At 40.8% G+C, this 18,735-nt stretch overlaps 1 long non-coding RNA gene across 1 annotated transcript in view; it reads left to right on the plus strand.

The window, feature by feature from the left end:
* Positions 1-18,735, plus strand: part of LOC141990017 (uncharacterized) — a 252,528-nt gene that overhangs the window by 223,492 nt on the left and 10,301 nt on the right. Inside the window, exon 4 of the long non-coding RNA XR_012640050.1 lies at positions 14,378-14,450. This is a non-coding gene — a long non-coding RNA (uncharacterized LOC141990017). The remainder of the gene's footprint in view (positions 1-14,377; positions 14,451-18,735) is intronic.

The raw sequence follows: 18,735 nt of genomic DNA on the forward strand, positions 1-18,735 counted from the left end.
TTTGGTACATACCCTACACAGATCTCTGCATGCCCAAGCAGTGCCTCCTGTGTCTACACTGCTATTTTTAGCAGTGTGGTGTCCCACTGCTGCCTCTCAGAAGCATGCCTAGTGCCTGCCCCACCCAATCTCTGGTTGATTCTAGCCTATCCATCAGAATTAGCCTGCCCAAGTTAGGCAAGTCTGCTGGCACACATAATCCTCCAAACAAAAAAACTATGTCTTGGATCCACAAAGGGATTTAGGTGTTGCAATACTAAGCGTCTTAGTGTCTAACTTTTAGGCACCTGCAAAATCACCGGACCAACACTACAATCCACAAAGCCTGAGTTAGGTGCCTAGGCCCCTATACAATGAATGGGTAGAGATAAATATCTTAGACTGCAGTCCACAAAAGCCAGCATGCTAGGCAGGGAGTTGTGTAAATTAGCCAATGGCAAAGGCTAGAAAGAGGGGTGTGTCTTAAATCCCACCCCTCTCTTTGAGACAGGCACTGAAGTCTAGGCTGCGGGGAGGCACCTACCTCTGTTTAGCAATCCACAAATGAAAGACCCTTTCTTGCAGTCAGGCAGTTTAGGTGCCTAAACAGTTTCTTGCAGTTGTCTCACTCCACACATAAATGACCAGAGGAGGAGCAGGAAGAGGACGTGGTGCCTGTGCCCACCTTATAAATTTTAGCCCAGTGGTTAGAGCACTTGTCTTGAATGCGGGAGACCTGGCTTCAATTCCCTCCTCTGCCACAGGGGGAGAAAGGATTTGAATAGGAATCTTGCACCACTCAGGAAAGTGCTCTAACCATTGAGCTAAGAGATATTCTGATGCAGAGTTCTCTCAGTCTCTCCCATTGAAGCTGTTCCACTGCGGATAAATAATGGAAGTGGGACTGGAGCTAGGGGAACTGGACCCTGAGTCTCTTACCTCCCAGGTCAGTGCCCTAACCACTGGACAACGGTCTCTCTCTATTATTCAGAGATTGAGGGAGCCTCACATTAGCATATCCCATAAATCAGTGGTTAGAGCACTCTCTTTGACATGTTCAAATCCTTCCTCCCCAACAGGCAGACGGGGGAATTGAACCTCAGTCTTCCACATACCAGGTGAGTGCTCTAACCACTTGGCTAAAAGTTTTAAGGTGGGCACCACTACCTCCTCCTGCTGGATTTTGAATGGCATGTGATCTAGTAGGCAGTCTTTGAGCACAACTACTGGATTGAGCCCTGCATGCAAATTAGGCTGATGAACGCTTGGCCTCCCATGCTTTGAGAATCACACTCGAGTTAGGCAAGAGACATTTAGAGGCACCAGTGCACAGAACATGAGGCAGAGCATAGTGCTTAGTACCTTGTGGCTCAGGGCCTATGTCTCCTCTCCACCATTCTTTCCATTATTTAGGCAACTAAATGCTACAATGCAAGTATGTGGGGTAAACTGGCACAGAGATATTAAGGTCAAAATATCCACTAATTTTGGGTGCCCAAATTAAGATACCTAGGGCCTGATATTTCGCACTAAGCATTATAACACTTTACATGTTCCAAGTACAGCTCCCTCTGATTTCAGTTGCAGCTAGGAGAGCTCAGCACTTCTGCCAGTCAAACTGCAGGGTCTCAAGTCAGGCACCCAGAAAACACAGGACACAGATTGCAAATCTGGTCAAGTTCACCTTGCTCAAAGCTCACCAGACCACTGGGAGGAGATTCAAATGCTGTATCTCACATTCTCTAAGCACACAGTCAAGGTGCAAACCTCATTTCTGACACCCCTCTTGGATGGGTCAGGGACCACACATTCCAATTATCTAGGCCTTGTAACCAGCACCATCGCCCCTAAGCCTGCCCTGCAGCACTTGCTCATTCCTCAGAATCCCACTGACCCTGGTTTATAGTTTATCTTTTCAGGGATGTGTGATAGCAGAAGCAAACATATACAGGCTTAGCAAAAGGTTTCTAAGTCAACAGGAACTCTTTACTTAAGTGATAAAGCATAGGAGAATACAGAGCATTTAGAAAACAACAAACACCCTGAATGCAATGTCTCTTATTCTAGCTCACCCTTCACTGAGAATTCTCTTTGGGGATGGAGAGGGAGGGCTGCCTATGTTCAAGTTGGTATGTAGACAGGAAGACAAGGGTCCCTCCACCTTATTGGGTTCCTTAGCTTAAGCTGATGAAAACAGTGCCGTGCAAAAAAAAAAGAAAAAAAAAAAGAGGGGGTGGGTGGGTGGGAAATAGCTTCTCCCCTTTTATAACCTTCCAGTCTCCTTTGTCATATGACCTCTGGATCAAGGTCCACAGGAGATCACAGACTCTTATCAGATTATTTTGTTGTCAGGCAATCTCTCCCCTAAAAAAAAATTCTCCTGCCTAGGAGCTAGCCTATTTTTATGGTGGTTCCATTTTGTTGAGTGAGCACTTACTCTAGTGAGCCTTTACCGTTAGCTCTGTGATGTTGCCCCATGGAATTCCAGTCCAACATGGAAGTAAAATGACAATGGAGAAGGCAAAATGGAGTCTGCAGGCTGATGCACTTAAAGAGGCCCCAGTAACAAACAGAATTTATAAGCTGTACATAGACAGATTCCCCAAATTATCATCACAAAATTAGTGGTCACCTGCTGGTTTAAGTGACTGACCCAACCTCACATAGAACCTGTTTGATGGAGGCAGGGATAGACTCTAATTCTCCATGGTAGCATTCAACTGCCTTAACCATGAGGTCATCTGTGGTGAAAGAGTGCAATAGCTATATTATCATCTCTGAGGGTGAGATTTACCTGCATTTAGTTTCCTACTGTGTTAGGCATAAACTTGCATGTTTTGTTTTATTTTGCTTGGTAATTTACTTTGTTCTGTCTGTTATTACTTGGAACCACTTAAATCCTACTTTTTATATTTAATAAAATCACTTTTTACTTGTTAATTAATTAACCCAGAGCAAATAATTAATTCTTGGGGGAGCACTTCTTAAGCTGTTTCCAGTTAAGCCTGCAGCTTTTGGGGGACGTGGTTCGGACCTGGGCCTGTGTTTGTAGCAGGCTAGTGGGTCTGGCTCAACAAGGCAAGGTGCTGAAGTCCCAAGCTACCAGGGAAAACAGGCCCAGAGGTAGTCCCAGCACATCAGGTGGCAGTCCCAAGGGGGTTTCTGTGACCCAACGTGTCACAACCCCCTTCAGGTAGTTGAAGGCTGCTTCAAATCCCCCCTCACTCTTCTCTTCTGCAGACTAAATAAGCCCAGTTCCCTCAGCCTCTCCTCATAAATCATGTGCCCCAACCCCCTAATCATTTTTGTTGCCCTCTGCTGGATTCTCTCCAATTTGTCCACAGCCTTTCTGTAGTGGGGGGCCCAAAACTGGATGCAATACTCCAGATGTGGCCTCACCAGTGCCAAATAGAAGGGAATAATCACTTCCCTCTATCTGCTGGCAACATTCCTATTAGTTGAGCCCAATATGCTGTTAGCCTTCTTGGCAACAAGGGCACACTGTTGACTCATATCCAGCTTCTCATTCACTGTAATCCCCAGGTCTTTTTCTGCAGAACTGCCGCTTAGCCAGTCGGTCCCCAGCCTGTAGCAGTGCATGGGATTCTTCTGTCCTAAGCATAGGACTCTGCACTTGTCCTTGTTGAACTTCATCAGATTTCTTTTGGCTCAATACTCCAATTTATGTAGGTCACTCTGGACCCTATCACTACCCTCCAGCGTATCTACCACTCCCCCCAGTTTAGTGTCATCTGCGAACTTGCTGAGGGTGCAATCTCACCATCCAGATCATTAATATGCAGCCCATAATGGTAAATCGGTTGAGAACCACTGTGTTACACAGAGACTGCATCAAAATAACAACATTGTGTCTGATTTAATAACAAAAAATAGGAGAACAGTTGTCAAATATGAGGGCCCAAAAATATAAGATATTCCCTTCCCACCTACAATTCTGCATTCAAGAACAAGAATAGGAGCTGATATGACTGTGATTGGGAAATGTAACACTTTTCCAATTGGAAACAATGCCACACTTCACTGTTGGATACCCTGGTATGTCACCATTCACTGGAACATGCATCACCATGACGTAACAGCTCCATAGGACACAGATTTTCTTTCTGCTTTAAATAATCTGGTAGGTCCCAGCTGATAAACTGTAACAATGAGCCAATATAACTAAAGATTCGTGATGGGTGAAACTCCTGTTCATGAACCAACTACAAATGTCAATAGTAGGAGTTTAGCCCATCTCAAGATGTTATATGATTCAGCTTTGAAATTATTATTTAAAGTGAAAGAAATCTTTTTTATATAATCATCAAAGAATGGGTTTTAAAACTATTTGCCTAGTTTTAAAAATAATCCGTCAAATTCTGATCTCATCTTCAGGGTCCTGTATAAATAATCACACAAATATCCATAATATTTTTACATAAATCTCTGTGCTCCATAAAACCACTACAGTGTCATTTTTCAGCTACCATTCAGCTCCACAGGCTGCCAGCCTGAAATTTTGACTCTCTCCTCCATGTCTGCCTGCATTTCAATGTTTTCCTTACAAACAGAGAGTTCAGTGGGTGCAGTAGCACACTTAAACATCAAAACTACATAATATGTGTCCACACAGAATTGTGGGCATAAAACCGCAACCACAAACAGGATGGTTATCATGAAGCGCCAGTCAAAATCAGGCCTTATCCCATTGCAATTGCATAGAGTGGTTAGTGTATAAAATCAAACATGAGATAGAAAGGTCCAGGGACATTTTCAGTTATGGTTAATGGAAGTCAGAGAAGAGGCATAAAAGGCTCTCTTGGGCATCATTTTGGTAGAGATGTTGGGAGGAAGTCCAGAAGAAGGCAGATGCAGTTGGACACCTACTATTGCACTACTACCCAGAAGAATTTCAGCCAACACAGAAACCCTCCATGGAATGCAAACCTCACTGGACAAGCTGCCAGGAAAGGTGGGCATATGTACTTAAATAAAATGCCCACAAAAACAGCTGGAATAATTGTTTTTCTTTAGTTAGTTTTTACAGAGAAATCAAAAAGCACAGAAGTTCATCTTAATACTATGGTAGGAGCTAAGCCAGGTATTGCCATATTGCTGGAAGGAAGAAGGGTCTGGTGATCACTTTGTCAGTTGCTGTTTACTATCATTATGAAAAGTAGAAGTTTCATACTATGAAAATCAGCAATATTTTAGACTATTAAAATGTGTCATTTTGATGGCTAATTGTATAGGAAGAGATGTAGCAAAGTGATCAGGATTAAGGAAGGAATCGAAGTACAGAACAAACGATATGGTTTAGTAGCTCTCTGATAGGTAGGGTTAGGATATTATACATGCATATACATTTTTTTTTACTGGCATTGCTGTATTGTATTGACACTTTTCAGTTGTTATTTGGTTAGATGCTTACCTCCTATCATACCCGTTTCTGTTTAGCAAAGCATTATACTTCATCGTCACATGTAGAGAGACAGGTATATGGTTCTAAGTGTCACATGAATCACAATCCTTCATTTGATCGCAACGCTTTTAGGCATAATATTAAAAAATGTCAAATGAGGAAACCTTTCATTTGACATTTATCTGAACAGCCATAATGTAGATGTACATAAATGTCAAATGAGAATATATGAAACTGTATACCTATCTGTATAAATATCAAAGGAAAGGTGTTTCCCTCTGATATTTAGGGTGCTGACTGGGTGATGGTCAAAGGAGGTGCCTTCCCCTTTAAAGGTTAATGGAGAAGATGGGCAGAGTGATTGCAGAGATCTGGAGAACTAGACATTGATGGCGTGCAGGCTTTGGTAGCCGATAGCAGCTCTAGTTAGTAGCTTACAGATAGAATCTTCCCAAGGCATCTTTTACCTTCAGCCCACACAACACTGTATTCCTCCCCCCTCCCCAAATGTTAGCTGTACTTGACAGCTGGTGTTTAGTATTTTTGTTTGTTTGGCTTTACCCTAGTTGTGAAGAAATATGCCACTTTTAGCTCCTAAAAAAATCATTTTCTTTTCTCTCCCACACCCCAATTTGCTCAGATCTCCATCATGAGGAATGATGTAATTTTGCGTGCACACACACACGCACGCTTGTGTTTTTCAGAAGCTCAGTGATTGTTGGTAGAGCTGTGTGGAAAATACTCATTGCTCGTAAAACTTGGGGGTGGGAGGGAAGGGGATGTTTTTCTAGGTTCAGACTAAAGAGAAGACAGCCCAAAGGTATAGGCAACTTGCATAGCCCCTTTACACACTGAAGGGAGTGTGCCCTACTCAAGGCTGTGGCTAAATGCCATAATCTAGCTCTACGATGGATGTGTGCACTTCATTTGCCGTTGCACCAATTATGCCTTACTTTGAAAATTTGTCTGTAGAGGCAGAGTATATTAAGGAACTCATTTTATAGCAAGGAAACACAATAGTAGTAGCACTCAACACTTAAAACCATCACTAATTGTAGTGCATGGTCATTTTCCAAAAGGTCATGGAAGCACAAATTGACAAGGGAAATGTTCAAAAATATATTCAAAGATATTTATACAGTAAAACTCACCATTTCAAGACCAATAGAACAATTGTGCCACACCTGGATCTCCCACAGAAGTCTATGGGCATTTGTAATTCACATCTGTAGCCACTCAGTTACCATCCCTTATCGCTTTATAGTTCAAACTGGAATTTAGCTACAGAACAAGTAGGGCACAGTGCACAGCTTCTCCGCATGGCTTGGCATGCAGGGGACTGTACAGACTTCCTCCTTTATTAGGTGCCTTTCATATGTGGTCTTTTATGTTTGCATATGGATTTTTTGTTTAATTGTGAATAATGGTGTATGGACTTTACTAGTATTCTTCCACCAATCTCCACCATATAATATAGTCTAACTCAAATTATACTAGAGATTGGATTTTCAGCCACTTTTTTCTGTTTGATTTAATGGGCCAAATGCAGAGTTGGTATTAGCAGGTGCAACTTCAGTTAACTCCATGGAATTGCACCCACATACACTGTGTCTGAATTTAGATCAATACCTTTGCACAACCTGTTCATAGTGGTAAATCAGTAACAACACTGAAATTACTTTCAAGTGCAGGGGCTTGATGGAAATCATTTTTGGAGTTAGCACAAATCCTTAATAAAACAGATGGTGCATTCCACCGTAACAATAGTGATTTTCATGATTATCATTTCGTATTTGTATTGGAGTAGAAACTTGGAGGCCCCAGGCATGAACCAAGACCCCATTGTGCTAGGCATTGTACAAACAGAACAAAATGACAGCTCTAGCCTCAAAGAGCTTAGGCCCTAATCCTCAAAAGTTTTTAGGCTCCTAACTCCCATTAGGAAATCAGTGGGAGTTAGGTGCTTAAATACTTTTGAGAATCTCGGCCTTACAGTCTAAGATATTGGCTGAATTCTCAGTTAGCAGAATTTGTTGCTATTGTCCTGACTCTCAGACACAAATGCCCCTTTTTATATGGCTGTGATAGTGTAAAGACACCACTGGGTATGTCTACACTGCTGGGAGTGTGCCTCCTAGCCCAGGTATCAGTGGGGATGTTGCAGCATGGGTGGCAGCTCTAGGGGGCTAGACACCTGAGCTCCGATAAGGGGAAAAGGATGGCACCAGGAGGTTGGGCAGACTTGTACTTGGGCAGCGAGCCCAAGCTGCAGCCCGTTCGGCAATGCTGCTATTTTTAGCACTTAGCTCGGACAGAATTAGTGTGAGTCTGTTGACCCGGGCTGGGAGCGTCGTTCAGACAAACCCTTCGTGTCAGTGAGAATGAGGTCCTATCTATTTAATGCAGAAGGGGCTTACACGACTAGGTTAGTGACTGTTAAGAGGAGAGGGAATACCTAAAATTTGTTTCATCCTGATTTTATGTTTTTTGCTTCATAATACATTTGACACTTTTAAAAACTCACACGTAGTGCTCAGTGTCTAATGTTCTGAGTGTTTCATAGTTTTAAGCTATACTGCTAATGTACTGCTTTGCATAATACTCATGTCTAACTGCTCCCTTTGTAACCTGCTCCCATGCTTATCTTAATACCCTCTTCCATGTGACAACTTTTTGTTTGGAACAGCCTCCAAATCCTGGTGCAACCACCATCTCCTTTCAAAGCCCTCATTAAAGCACACCTCTTCCATGAAGCTTGTCACCAGTGCTTAATTACCACAAGAAGAAGTGCTAGTACTTATTTGTTTAAAAAAAACCACACCTAGAGAATCACTATGGGATGATTCCATCATCAGCTCTCCTGATGCTTTATGTGTTGCCTATTATTAAAATGAGAACTGTGTTACCTCCATGTCCTGTGCAGCACTGTGTGCAATTAGTCCTCAGTAAATAATCATAAGATCTGTCCATTCATCTAGAGAGATACAGTGTCAGATTCTGCTCTCGGTTACACCCATACCATTCAGGAGTAGCTCCAGTGAAGATGATAGAATTGCACCCCTGCAAAATCTGGGTCAGTGAGATCAGAATCGGGTAGTCAGTTAATAAATTCATTTTAGTCTTTTCAATAAAACAATGAATGGAAGTAAGGATGACAATGAAAGGGTCTAGCAGAGTGCTATGTTATCTTTCTCTCCCACCAGGTGTAGCCAATTCAACTTCTTTTTTTATTCTACTTTGTAGGATGTCTTATACATTCTCTGCAAACATGGTAAGATGTGTGAAATGAACAAAGTATGTGTATATAAGTGTGCTAGGAAGAGTGTTGATGTTGAATCTGAAGATAAAGCTAAGGAAGCATATGATGTGTGAAACATATGGCCCTGCTTATGTATGAAGTTTGGATGAGAATACGCTTCACAAAATAGTAATGTATTTTTATTTTTGAGTGAAAGGGGTGATGAGGCAAAGAGGGCCAGAAATTCACACTAAAAACAAGAAGTGGAATCTCCTTCCCCTAGGCTGCTTGGCTTTCTCCCCTGAGGGAAAAAGGTACTTAAATGTCTTTATAACCTGTATTATTAGAATGTGTGTTGCTTCATGATCTCATTTAGAAGCGTGCATTCTGTTTGGAACAAATATGTGTATATAAATATTTCTATATACTGAACTGCAGTAATGTGGAGAAGAGTGACCCATTGTGGTTCAGTGAGCATTTGCTTTAGTGAGGAACAATGGGGAAAACAGGACAATGGGGAAAACAGCTTGTAACCTCAACATTGATTCCTAACACAGGGCTAGGAAACCAGCTTTTGGCACATCCTCTGTTTGAATACTTCTCCCCTTGGTGGTGATGTGTCATAAATATAAAAGGAAGCGTAAACACCTTTAAATCCCTCCTGGCCAGAGGAAAAACCCTTTCACCTGTAAAGGGTTAAGAAGCTAAGATAACCTTGCTGGCACCTGACCAAAATGACCAATGAGGAGACAAGATACTTTCAATGCCTGGGGTGGGGGAGAAACAAAGGTTCTCTCTGTCTGTGTGATGCTTTTTGCCAGGACCAGAGCAGGAATGCAGGTCAGAACTCCTGTAAAGAGTTAATAAGCAATCTAGTTAGATATGCGTTAGATTCTGTTTTGTTTAAATGGCTGATAAAATAAGTTGTACTGAATGGAAGGTATATTCCTGTTTTTGTCTCTTTTTGTAACTTAAGGTTTTGCCTAGAGGGATTCTCTATGTTTTGAATCTGATTACCTTGTAAGGTATTTACCATCCTGATTTTACAGAGGTGATTCTTTTACTTTTTCTTTCATTAAAATTCTTCTTTTAAGAACCTGATTGCCTTTTCATTGTTCTTAAGATCCAAGGGTTTGGGTCTGTGTTCACCTATGCAAATTGGTGAGGATTTTTATCAAGCCTTCCCCAGGAAAGGGGGTATAGTGCTTGGGGGGATATTTTGGGCTGGGGGGAGATGTTTCCAAGTGGGCACTTCCCCTCTTATTCTTTGTGTAACACTTTGGTGGTGGCAGCTTTTAACCTAAGCTGGTAAGAATAAGCTTAGGGGGTCTTTCATGCAGGTCCCCACATGTGTACCCTAGAGTTCAGAGTGGGGAAGGAACCTTGACATGCTGGTACTGAGGTTGTCTCTGCCAAGCTCTTATTGGTCTCACTGTGTCTTCAGCAGAACTTAAAGAAAAGAAAAAAGGAATGTGTTGGTGGTATTAAGCAGAAAGAAATGGCTTTTAAAATGGCTGTCAATCTGGTCTCCTCTTCAGAGTGGTGATTCTGTGCTCCTCACAACATTAAAGCTAGTCATAGAAAATGAGTGTACTGTGGCCACTGCTCACTTCTGAGAAGAGAGGTGTGTCCCCTCCTCCACTCTGTCATGAACTTCATTGGAAGGGATCTGTTCAATGAGAGTTACTCAAGCCCCACAGAGGTGTGGGGATGTAAGAATACATACCCCAGCAGATCCCCTAGTCCTTCCCCGTTGCTCAACCCATCCATACTCTTTTCCAAACAGAAAATTCCTATAAGCCAGTTTTTTTTAAAAAATGTGTTTTTTTACAAAAATGTTTATCTTTAAACATTTAATTAAGTTTAAACTTCATAAGGCTTGAAGGTCCACTGTATAGTTCATCCTCCTTAGCTAATTTTCTCCTGTTTTCACCTTACAGCATCAGTGTTGTAACTGTTTATTCAGACTCAGTAAACAACAGAACAGGTCATGCTACTGCTCCCTGAGCAGCAAGCCTGCATATTTTAAGCTGCTATGGGGTTTGCTTCAGGCTTTCAGGGTACACTTGGATTTGGCCTTCTGTTGGATCTCACCCGGTCATCTGGATTACAAGCTTTCAGACCAAAGTGGCATCTAACTTTCAATGCCGCAACTTGAGAATGCCGACTTTAGATGTTTACAAGAGTCAGCTCTCGGCTGGTGAAAACTGATGTCATTCTATCCAATGCAATTGATCTAGGCTAATTTTCGTCAGCTGAAGATGTGGCCTCAATAAGTAGCCCTGTTTGAACATTTTGCCACTGGGCACCCACAAACTGAGTGGGCACCCATAATTAGAGGTCACTTCTGAAAATTTTTACCTTGGTGATTTAGTTCTGTGTATGTGATAGTAACAAGATCAGTGAAACACGAAACTACATACCTGCCTGTTTATACTAAATGAGCCAGATTCTCGACTGTCATAAATGGGCACAGCTCCACTGAAGTCAATGAAACAACACTGATTTACAAAAGCTTAGGATCCGGCCCAGTATGTTCTCTAAGGAACAGGCATATTAACATGGCAACTACATCGTTCCTGAAGAGAATGGCCACTTTCTGTCACTGTTACTCACTGGAAACAAAATGTACAATTAATTAAAGCTGTTCAGCAAATATATATATAAATAGGGTTTGGAAAAGGTTCAAGTGTAAGTGAAAGGGAGGACAGAATTTAATCAAGCCACAGAGCAGATATTATTATTTTGTGCTGTTCAGCACAGTAATTTCATTCAGATATTGTGACTAATGGACTAAAGGAAACTTGATAAATTGATCATGGTTGGCATTGCAGTATATTTCATAATTGCTAGCAGTCAATATCCTGGTGGCACAGCTCAAATAATTTTGTAGTCTCTTTCTGAGGTCCCTAACATAGGTTCTTAACCTTCATCTAATTCATCCAAAAGAAGAAGGTCATGGAATAGGCAAGAAATCTGAATTGTCAGCTCTAAGACTGGCCAATGGATTTATCTGAAATTTGACCAGGATGCAAAATGCTTTTGTTTGTTCATTTGTTTTCTCCCCCCTTCAGATTTTAAATTTCACGCTCTAAATTTAATTTAGAACTGAGTTAATCTCTATGGAGGTGTCTCTAAAACCAAAGTCTTGCTTTCACCAACCAAAGTCAATAAGCCCTACATCTAAAGTTTGAGGCTATGTGGCTTGTTTTTAAAATAGATATTGATTTATAGCAGAGATGTGCTCTAGCTGCAAAACAGTCAATAGCTTGGAGTCGTTCAGATGCACCTTTTGCTTTGACCATTTATAAAAACAGGGGCCATTTGCAAATTTTGGATCCAAATCAATATTTGGGTTTTGAACACTGCCCTATTCAGCGTAGTTCAATCCAGTGATTAGATGGATGAGAGTAGCCACAGGAGACTATGGGTACTGATCTCAATCATTGGCTGGGGCATGAACCTTTTGTAACCGCAACACATGTCAGTTAACAGCACCAGGAAACACAGACCATTTTCTCATTAGCACCCTTTTGTGTCACACCTTTACTACAGATTAGGTCTGTCTCTATTGACAGCTATGATTAATGCAACGGTTACTATCAAACTGCCTTATAGAGAGCTTCCTCTGTCCTTCTAAATTTTCTGAGCATGCATTGGCCTGTTTCAGCAACCTGCTCAGGCACGTGTCTACCACGTGAGCATCACAAGCTTGAAGTTAGATATATGCAAAAGCACTTTGCTAAACTGGGACCTCAGTGCAGTTCACCCAATCATATTTGAAATATAGAAACAGCTATGTTGTATTAGAAGGAAACTGGTAGGGACTGAAACTGTCAAATGGGAATCCTCATGGTCCTTAGGTCGGGGGAGTGGGGGGAGGGAAATAGTATATTTTGCCTTGTAATTTATTTTATCTTTATAACATCTTCCCTGTACTCATCATGCAAAAGTTAGCATATTGCATCTGAGTTTTTGAAATACATTTATTCCCCTGAAAAATCTTTGTGAAATTTGTGTTCTATTTAATTTTAAGTGTTTTTCTCCTTTTTTGGAACAATTTTTTTTAGCAGAAAAACTCAGTAAAAAAGAATTTAGGGTTAATTAAGTGATCTGAGCACTTTATGTCGTGTGTGTATGTGTTCCTAAGCACTTTCCAACTTCTCATCTAGACTTAAGTTCACAAACATTAAAGAAAGAGTTGATATGGTTTAAACTGAAAAGTCATCTCTGACGTGCCCTTCATTCTTGACCCACATGTCCAAGCAGTATCTAAATCTTGCCCCTTCTTTCTACTTAACATCTCAAAGATCTGGCCTTTCCTCTATGATTCCACCAAAACAGACTCTTATTTTGCGTCTTGACTAGTACAGCCTTCTTCTCTCTGACCTTACCTACTGCAACTTTGTCCCCCTAAAGTACATGAAGAATGTTGCTGGTAAAGTCACCTTCCTGGCTTGCCACTCAAACATTGTCACCCATCTCTTTCAGCACCTCCACTGATTCTCCCTTCACTTTCACAGCAAACACAAGCTTCTTGTCCTGTGACATCAACCACCCACCATTTGCTTTGCTAACATTCCCACCCAACCATTAGCTTCGCCTTCAAACAACCCCAAACTTTCTAACACATGGAAGAAGCTCCCTAAAAATCTATACAGCCACTACCTTGCCCTCTTTCAAATCTCGTCTGAAGACTCACTTCTGCCATGATGCCTACAAAACCCAGCCTTCTTACTGTGGTTAGGCAGGTGATAGCAGTGAGTGCCTGCCCCTCTTCCCCTCACTTTTTCTTCCTATTTCCTAACTGTTACTAACTCCTCCATCCCCACCCTCTTCCTTTGTCCCCCCATTAAAAAAACATCACCACCGACAATATGTAACTAACAAAACGATGGCACTCGTTCCCATGGTCATTTGCTTGAGAAGGAGGCACTAGTGTAAAGTAAATAAGTAATAATAATAGCAATAAATATTTTACATGCAAAATAGTCATATGCTAAATATTATTTGCATTACACACAGAATAGGCATCATAATTATATAAGCTCTCTGCTTTTTCAATTAACTAAATTGCAAATGTGACTGCTGTACTAAAGTAAAACGAACTCAGTTGGGGCAAGTTCTCCTCTCATTTACACTAGTGTAAAAGTAGAGAGATTACATTGTCTTTAGTGGAGTCACTTCAGATTGACACCACTGGTAACTGAAACCAGAATGGCTCAGCTACTGTGTCTAAAACAAAAAGGACAATTGGGTGTAAATGCAATATTCTCTCCAGGCTGTAAAATGCACTCAATGCAGTTATCCAAACTATAAAGCCCACTTGTGTTCCTATAATACAGCATGTTCTAATTTTAGAATAGCTATTTCCTGCCTTTTTGTAGTGATTAAGATAATTTTGCTGGTATATTATTGATAAACTCTCAGTATTAAAAGGTGCTGAACTGCAGATTCTCAGTTTCATGAGAACTTGAATTCAAATAATTTATCACTGTCAACTACAAAAATTAAAGAATTGAAACTGCTTGTGGGGAGATGTGTCACTTTCTGGTCATTTGATTCCAATTATGCTATGCACATGTACACACAGAACATTTCCAATAGCAAGCTGTCACTATTACTGCACGTCACTTTTGTCCCAAGAATGTTGGTTTTAGAAACACTGTTACACAAAATAAATTGCATCAACCTTTAGTTTGACTTCTTTCTTTCTTTCTTTCTTTCTTATTTTAAAGACAGCCTATGAAGTTCCTGATAGAGTTGAGGTGGAGCAATAAGCACAGATTTTTCTCAGTCTTCCACAGACACGTAAGTCATCTGGTTCATCCGTGGGTGGTCTTTGACTTATTCTGTTGGCTTTGTTATAGACTCACTAACACATCCAACACGATTAGATAGATTCACAGTATGGTCTTTACAGAATATCATGCAACCATGTCTTTTACAACAAGCAATTATGAACCATCTTCAGGGCACTGATTTATTTCTCATTGCCCTATCAATTTAATGACCTTATGATTTATACTGATTACGGGAGGCTCTCTGTGGCAAGCAAAGTAATTATCCATCAATCTTAAATTCATTAAGGGAAGAAAAAATGTTTATTTTCTGTCTACATAATAAGCTTTATGTCAGTTTTAATGTCATGACACCCACATACACTAAAGATATATGTAGTGACTCCTAATACCACGGAGAATGCCAGTTGAGAACTCAGTCTGACAACAGATGTCGCTTCTAATGTGTGGACATTTGGAATCATACAATGAAGATACTTAGCCTTGTCACTGAGGGTCACACAGTATTCTGCAACAAGAGTACGGACCAAATTTGTGGCCTGATCCCAGGGTCCTCGGAAAAAGCACTGACCTGGCACTAGGCACTGTAAAGACTTCAGGATTGGGCCCTTTCATGGGGGCTCTCCCTAAGAGAAATCTGAACTGAGTTTCAATATTCACCAGATTAAAATGCTGTGCATCATTCTTGTTCTGTGGAAAGTTTCAGACAGATAATCTAGCCATTTGTGGGATTTTCTTTAATTAAAAGGCTCTGCATAAAAATAGGAATATCTTTAAAATTCAAAGACCAAAGCAGAAGTGAAGCTGAGGAGTAAAGCTGCATAGCTGCACCATGAATGCATCTGAGCTTCATTCTTGCTGTTCCCAGTTCTGTTTTTCATATATTATAACATATATACATGTGTCCCAAGCTAAGCACAGTGGTCGAAATTTATCCTGGGTAAATACCTCTGCACCTTAGACTCCACAGCAGAGCAGCCATATGGCAGAACTCTGTGGTCTCAATGCTTCATTGAAGATGAGTCTCCAGACCAGGCCTACAAAGGTGGCATGGATGACAGTGATGGAAGAGGCCAGGGCCATGGGATTGATGATTATAATGTTCCAATGGCTCTGGCACCCAACCCAAAAGGTACAGATGGGCTGCTGCAACTATACCATCCTATAATTTGCAGTAGCAGTTGGTGGGTACGATGGTGAGGGGAGATTGTACCCTAGCCAAGATCATGAACTGGATTTTGAACCCGAACCTCCTTGCACTTTACCCACAAAATTGCTTATTAGACTGTCAGTGGGAGAAGTGAATTTCATCAAATCTTTTTTTTTTTTTGCCTTAAGGTTTACCATCAGGTCTTTCTGAAAAGTAAAATCTTCAGACTATCCTAATACAACTATTTGTCACTTTTCTGGCCTGCTACAAAAATGTTGACATGTGAATACATCTCCACCACTCCTTACCTTAAAGATGAAAACTACTTTGGTAGTACTTTTCCTCCTTAGAATTTCAATACGTTTTACAATCAGTTGCTTTTATTTAGAAATGAAACTGAACCAATTTTCCTGATCCAACCTCCCCTGAATTTTCAGGGAAGGACTAGGAAATGAAAGTGGGATCTAGAGCTACGTTTTAAGCCTGATCCCCAAATCGATAACCGGCAAAACCAAAATCATAGATCTGCACACTTCCAAACTTGGGAGGCCACAAAACCCAGCTCTGAATGTTTTGGCTCAGGCACATATAGGGCCAGGTGCTTAGCTGGGGCAAATTGATTTCAGTGGAGCTATGACAGCTTGCAACAGCTGAGGCTCTGGCCCATTTACTGCAATATTGTATTGTTTCAGCTACATGAGAAAAATAATAGAAGAACTCCACTTACTAACAGGTCTGAGTCTCCTTCCCCTTACACCAGTTCTACATCAGCACAACATCAGAGACTTTGATGGAATTATCCCTTATGTAATACTAGAGCCATTGAGATTAGAATCAGGCTTGGAATGGCAGATACATTTTATGCTGTGAGAAAAAAGCACTTTTTTCTGCCATGCCAAATGTAGTCTCTCGCTATTGTATAATTTAAACAGTTGTCAGCCAGATAAATGGTGCTTGTTGTAGTATCCACATAGGCATGCATATATATTACTTAACTTTTGTTTAACACATATACCATTAGCAAATTACCACATCCCTTGTACCAGCCCATCTGTGTTGGCCTGCACATTGGGCAAACAGCAAAGACATTGCCCATTTCCGCCCCTCTTCACCGAGCCGTTCCAGGAGCTGCATAAGTGGGAGCCTGGACTCAAGGTTTGGGTAGACCATGGAGTAGTATAGAAGGGTTTTTTTTTTTTGCCGTACAGGCATGTAGTCTGATCCACAGGCTAACTCTAAGAAAGGATTGTTGTAGAAATAGTAATAGCTTTTCATACAGACCCAGGGGAAATAATGGAATGGCTGGTACAGGACTCAATAAATAAAAGAGTTAAACAATGGCAATAGAATATAGGTGCAGTTAAAAACTATCGTATCATTTGTATGAGCTTAAAGTTTGTTATTGAGGTAATATCCTTAGACTTCTCTTAGGTGTTTGATTTAGTCCTAAACAGCTTTCTGATTAAAAAAACTAACACTGCAAAATCAACATGACATATACTAAAGGGACTAAAAACTGGCTAACTGACATCTCAAAACACAGCTCTAAATGGGGAGCCATTAGTGAATGAGCATATTTCTAGTGGGGGCCAAGGGCTTGGTTCTCAGCACACACTATTCAATATTTTTTTACTCGTGATCTGACAGAAAATATTAAGTTACTCTTGATAAAGTTTGCAGTTGACACAAAGATTAGTGGAGTGGTAAGTAATGGTGGGGACAAGGCACTTAGGTTTCATCTACACTATGAGCTAGGGGTGAGGTTTACATACACATACTCACAGTAGCTCAGTGAGAGCTAGTGTGAGTAGCTGCAGTAGGACAGGCAGGAGAGGCACGGCTTAGATATGCTGAGTACATACCCATGGGTTTCAAACAGGTTTGTACTCAGCATGACTAAACTCCGCTGCTGTTGCTTGTGCTTCCAGGGCTACACTATTTATAATAGCACTAGCTCTCATCCAGAGCTCACCTCGAGTATGTGTCTGTGAGCTGGGGAATCACACCCTTAGCGAAAGTATAGACGTAGCCTTATACAGAGATATGTAAGGCTTGTACAGGATTTCTTGGTAAGCGAGATCATTCAAACAACATGCATTTTAATATAGCCAAATGTAAGGAACAAAGTATGTATTTGCAGGATTGGGGACTGTGGCCTTTAAAGCAATGACTCTGAAAAGGATTTGGGGGTCATGATAGATGTCCATATGAACACGATTCCCAGTGTGATGCTTGACTGAGAGATCTAATTCAATCCTTTTGTAGGCAGAAGAACATCAAATAGGACTAAAGAGGTGATCATACCTCTGTATACAGTATTGGTGAGACCACCACTACATTACTGTGTCCAGTGCTGGTGTTCACTCTTGAAAAATTATGGAGGATACAGAGAAGAAAAGAGCCAGAAGGATGATTCCAGAATGGGAAAGCATATGTTCCAATGAGAGACTTAAGGAGCTAACTCTGTTTATCTTATTGAAGAGAAAGTTAAGGGGAGACTTGATCCTGGTCTCTAAGAACCCTCACAGAAAGGTATCATAGTAGAGGACTTTTTAATCCTGAATAACATAATCTAATGGTTGGAAGCTGAAGCTAGCCATTCTACCACACTGTGTGGAAATGCAACCAAACAACCTCAACCCTGCTTCGTAGTGACAACATGAAGGGAAAAATTTGAAAACAGAACCTAATGTGTTTTTAAAAATCAATCCAGGATCGCAAACACTAAAATGCCTTAATCATAATTGTATAGCATCACTACAGGACAGAGTTAAGGTGGTTTGGGTCCTTGGCTGTGCCTTTCCATACCTTACATGTTTGGATTTCTTTGAAGTGTAACCTTAATCCTGAATTTCCTGTGTTTGCAATGTTTGAATTTGGAATAATGATAATATCCTGTAGTATTTTTGCCCTTAAATTACTGCTATATACGCTCAACCTAACTCTGTTCTAACAGGCAGAGCAGTTTTTTGTTTAAGAATATATGAAAGCATTGAATTTCACTGCTTTTGGGACTGGTATATTTTATATCTAATCTATCCATCTCTATTTTCACCTGTACTTCAAGGGATTTCCTGCCCACAGGATCAATAACAGTCCCTATATAAAAGTTCCTTCTTAAAGGACAAATTTATATATATATTTT

The sequence above is a fragment of the Natator depressus genome, chromosome 6 (genome assembly GCF_965152275.1).
Source record: "Natator depressus isolate rNatDep1 chromosome 6, rNatDep2.hap1, whole genome shotgun sequence".
Lineage (NCBI taxonomy): Eukaryota > Metazoa > Chordata > Testudines > Cheloniidae > Natator > Natator depressus.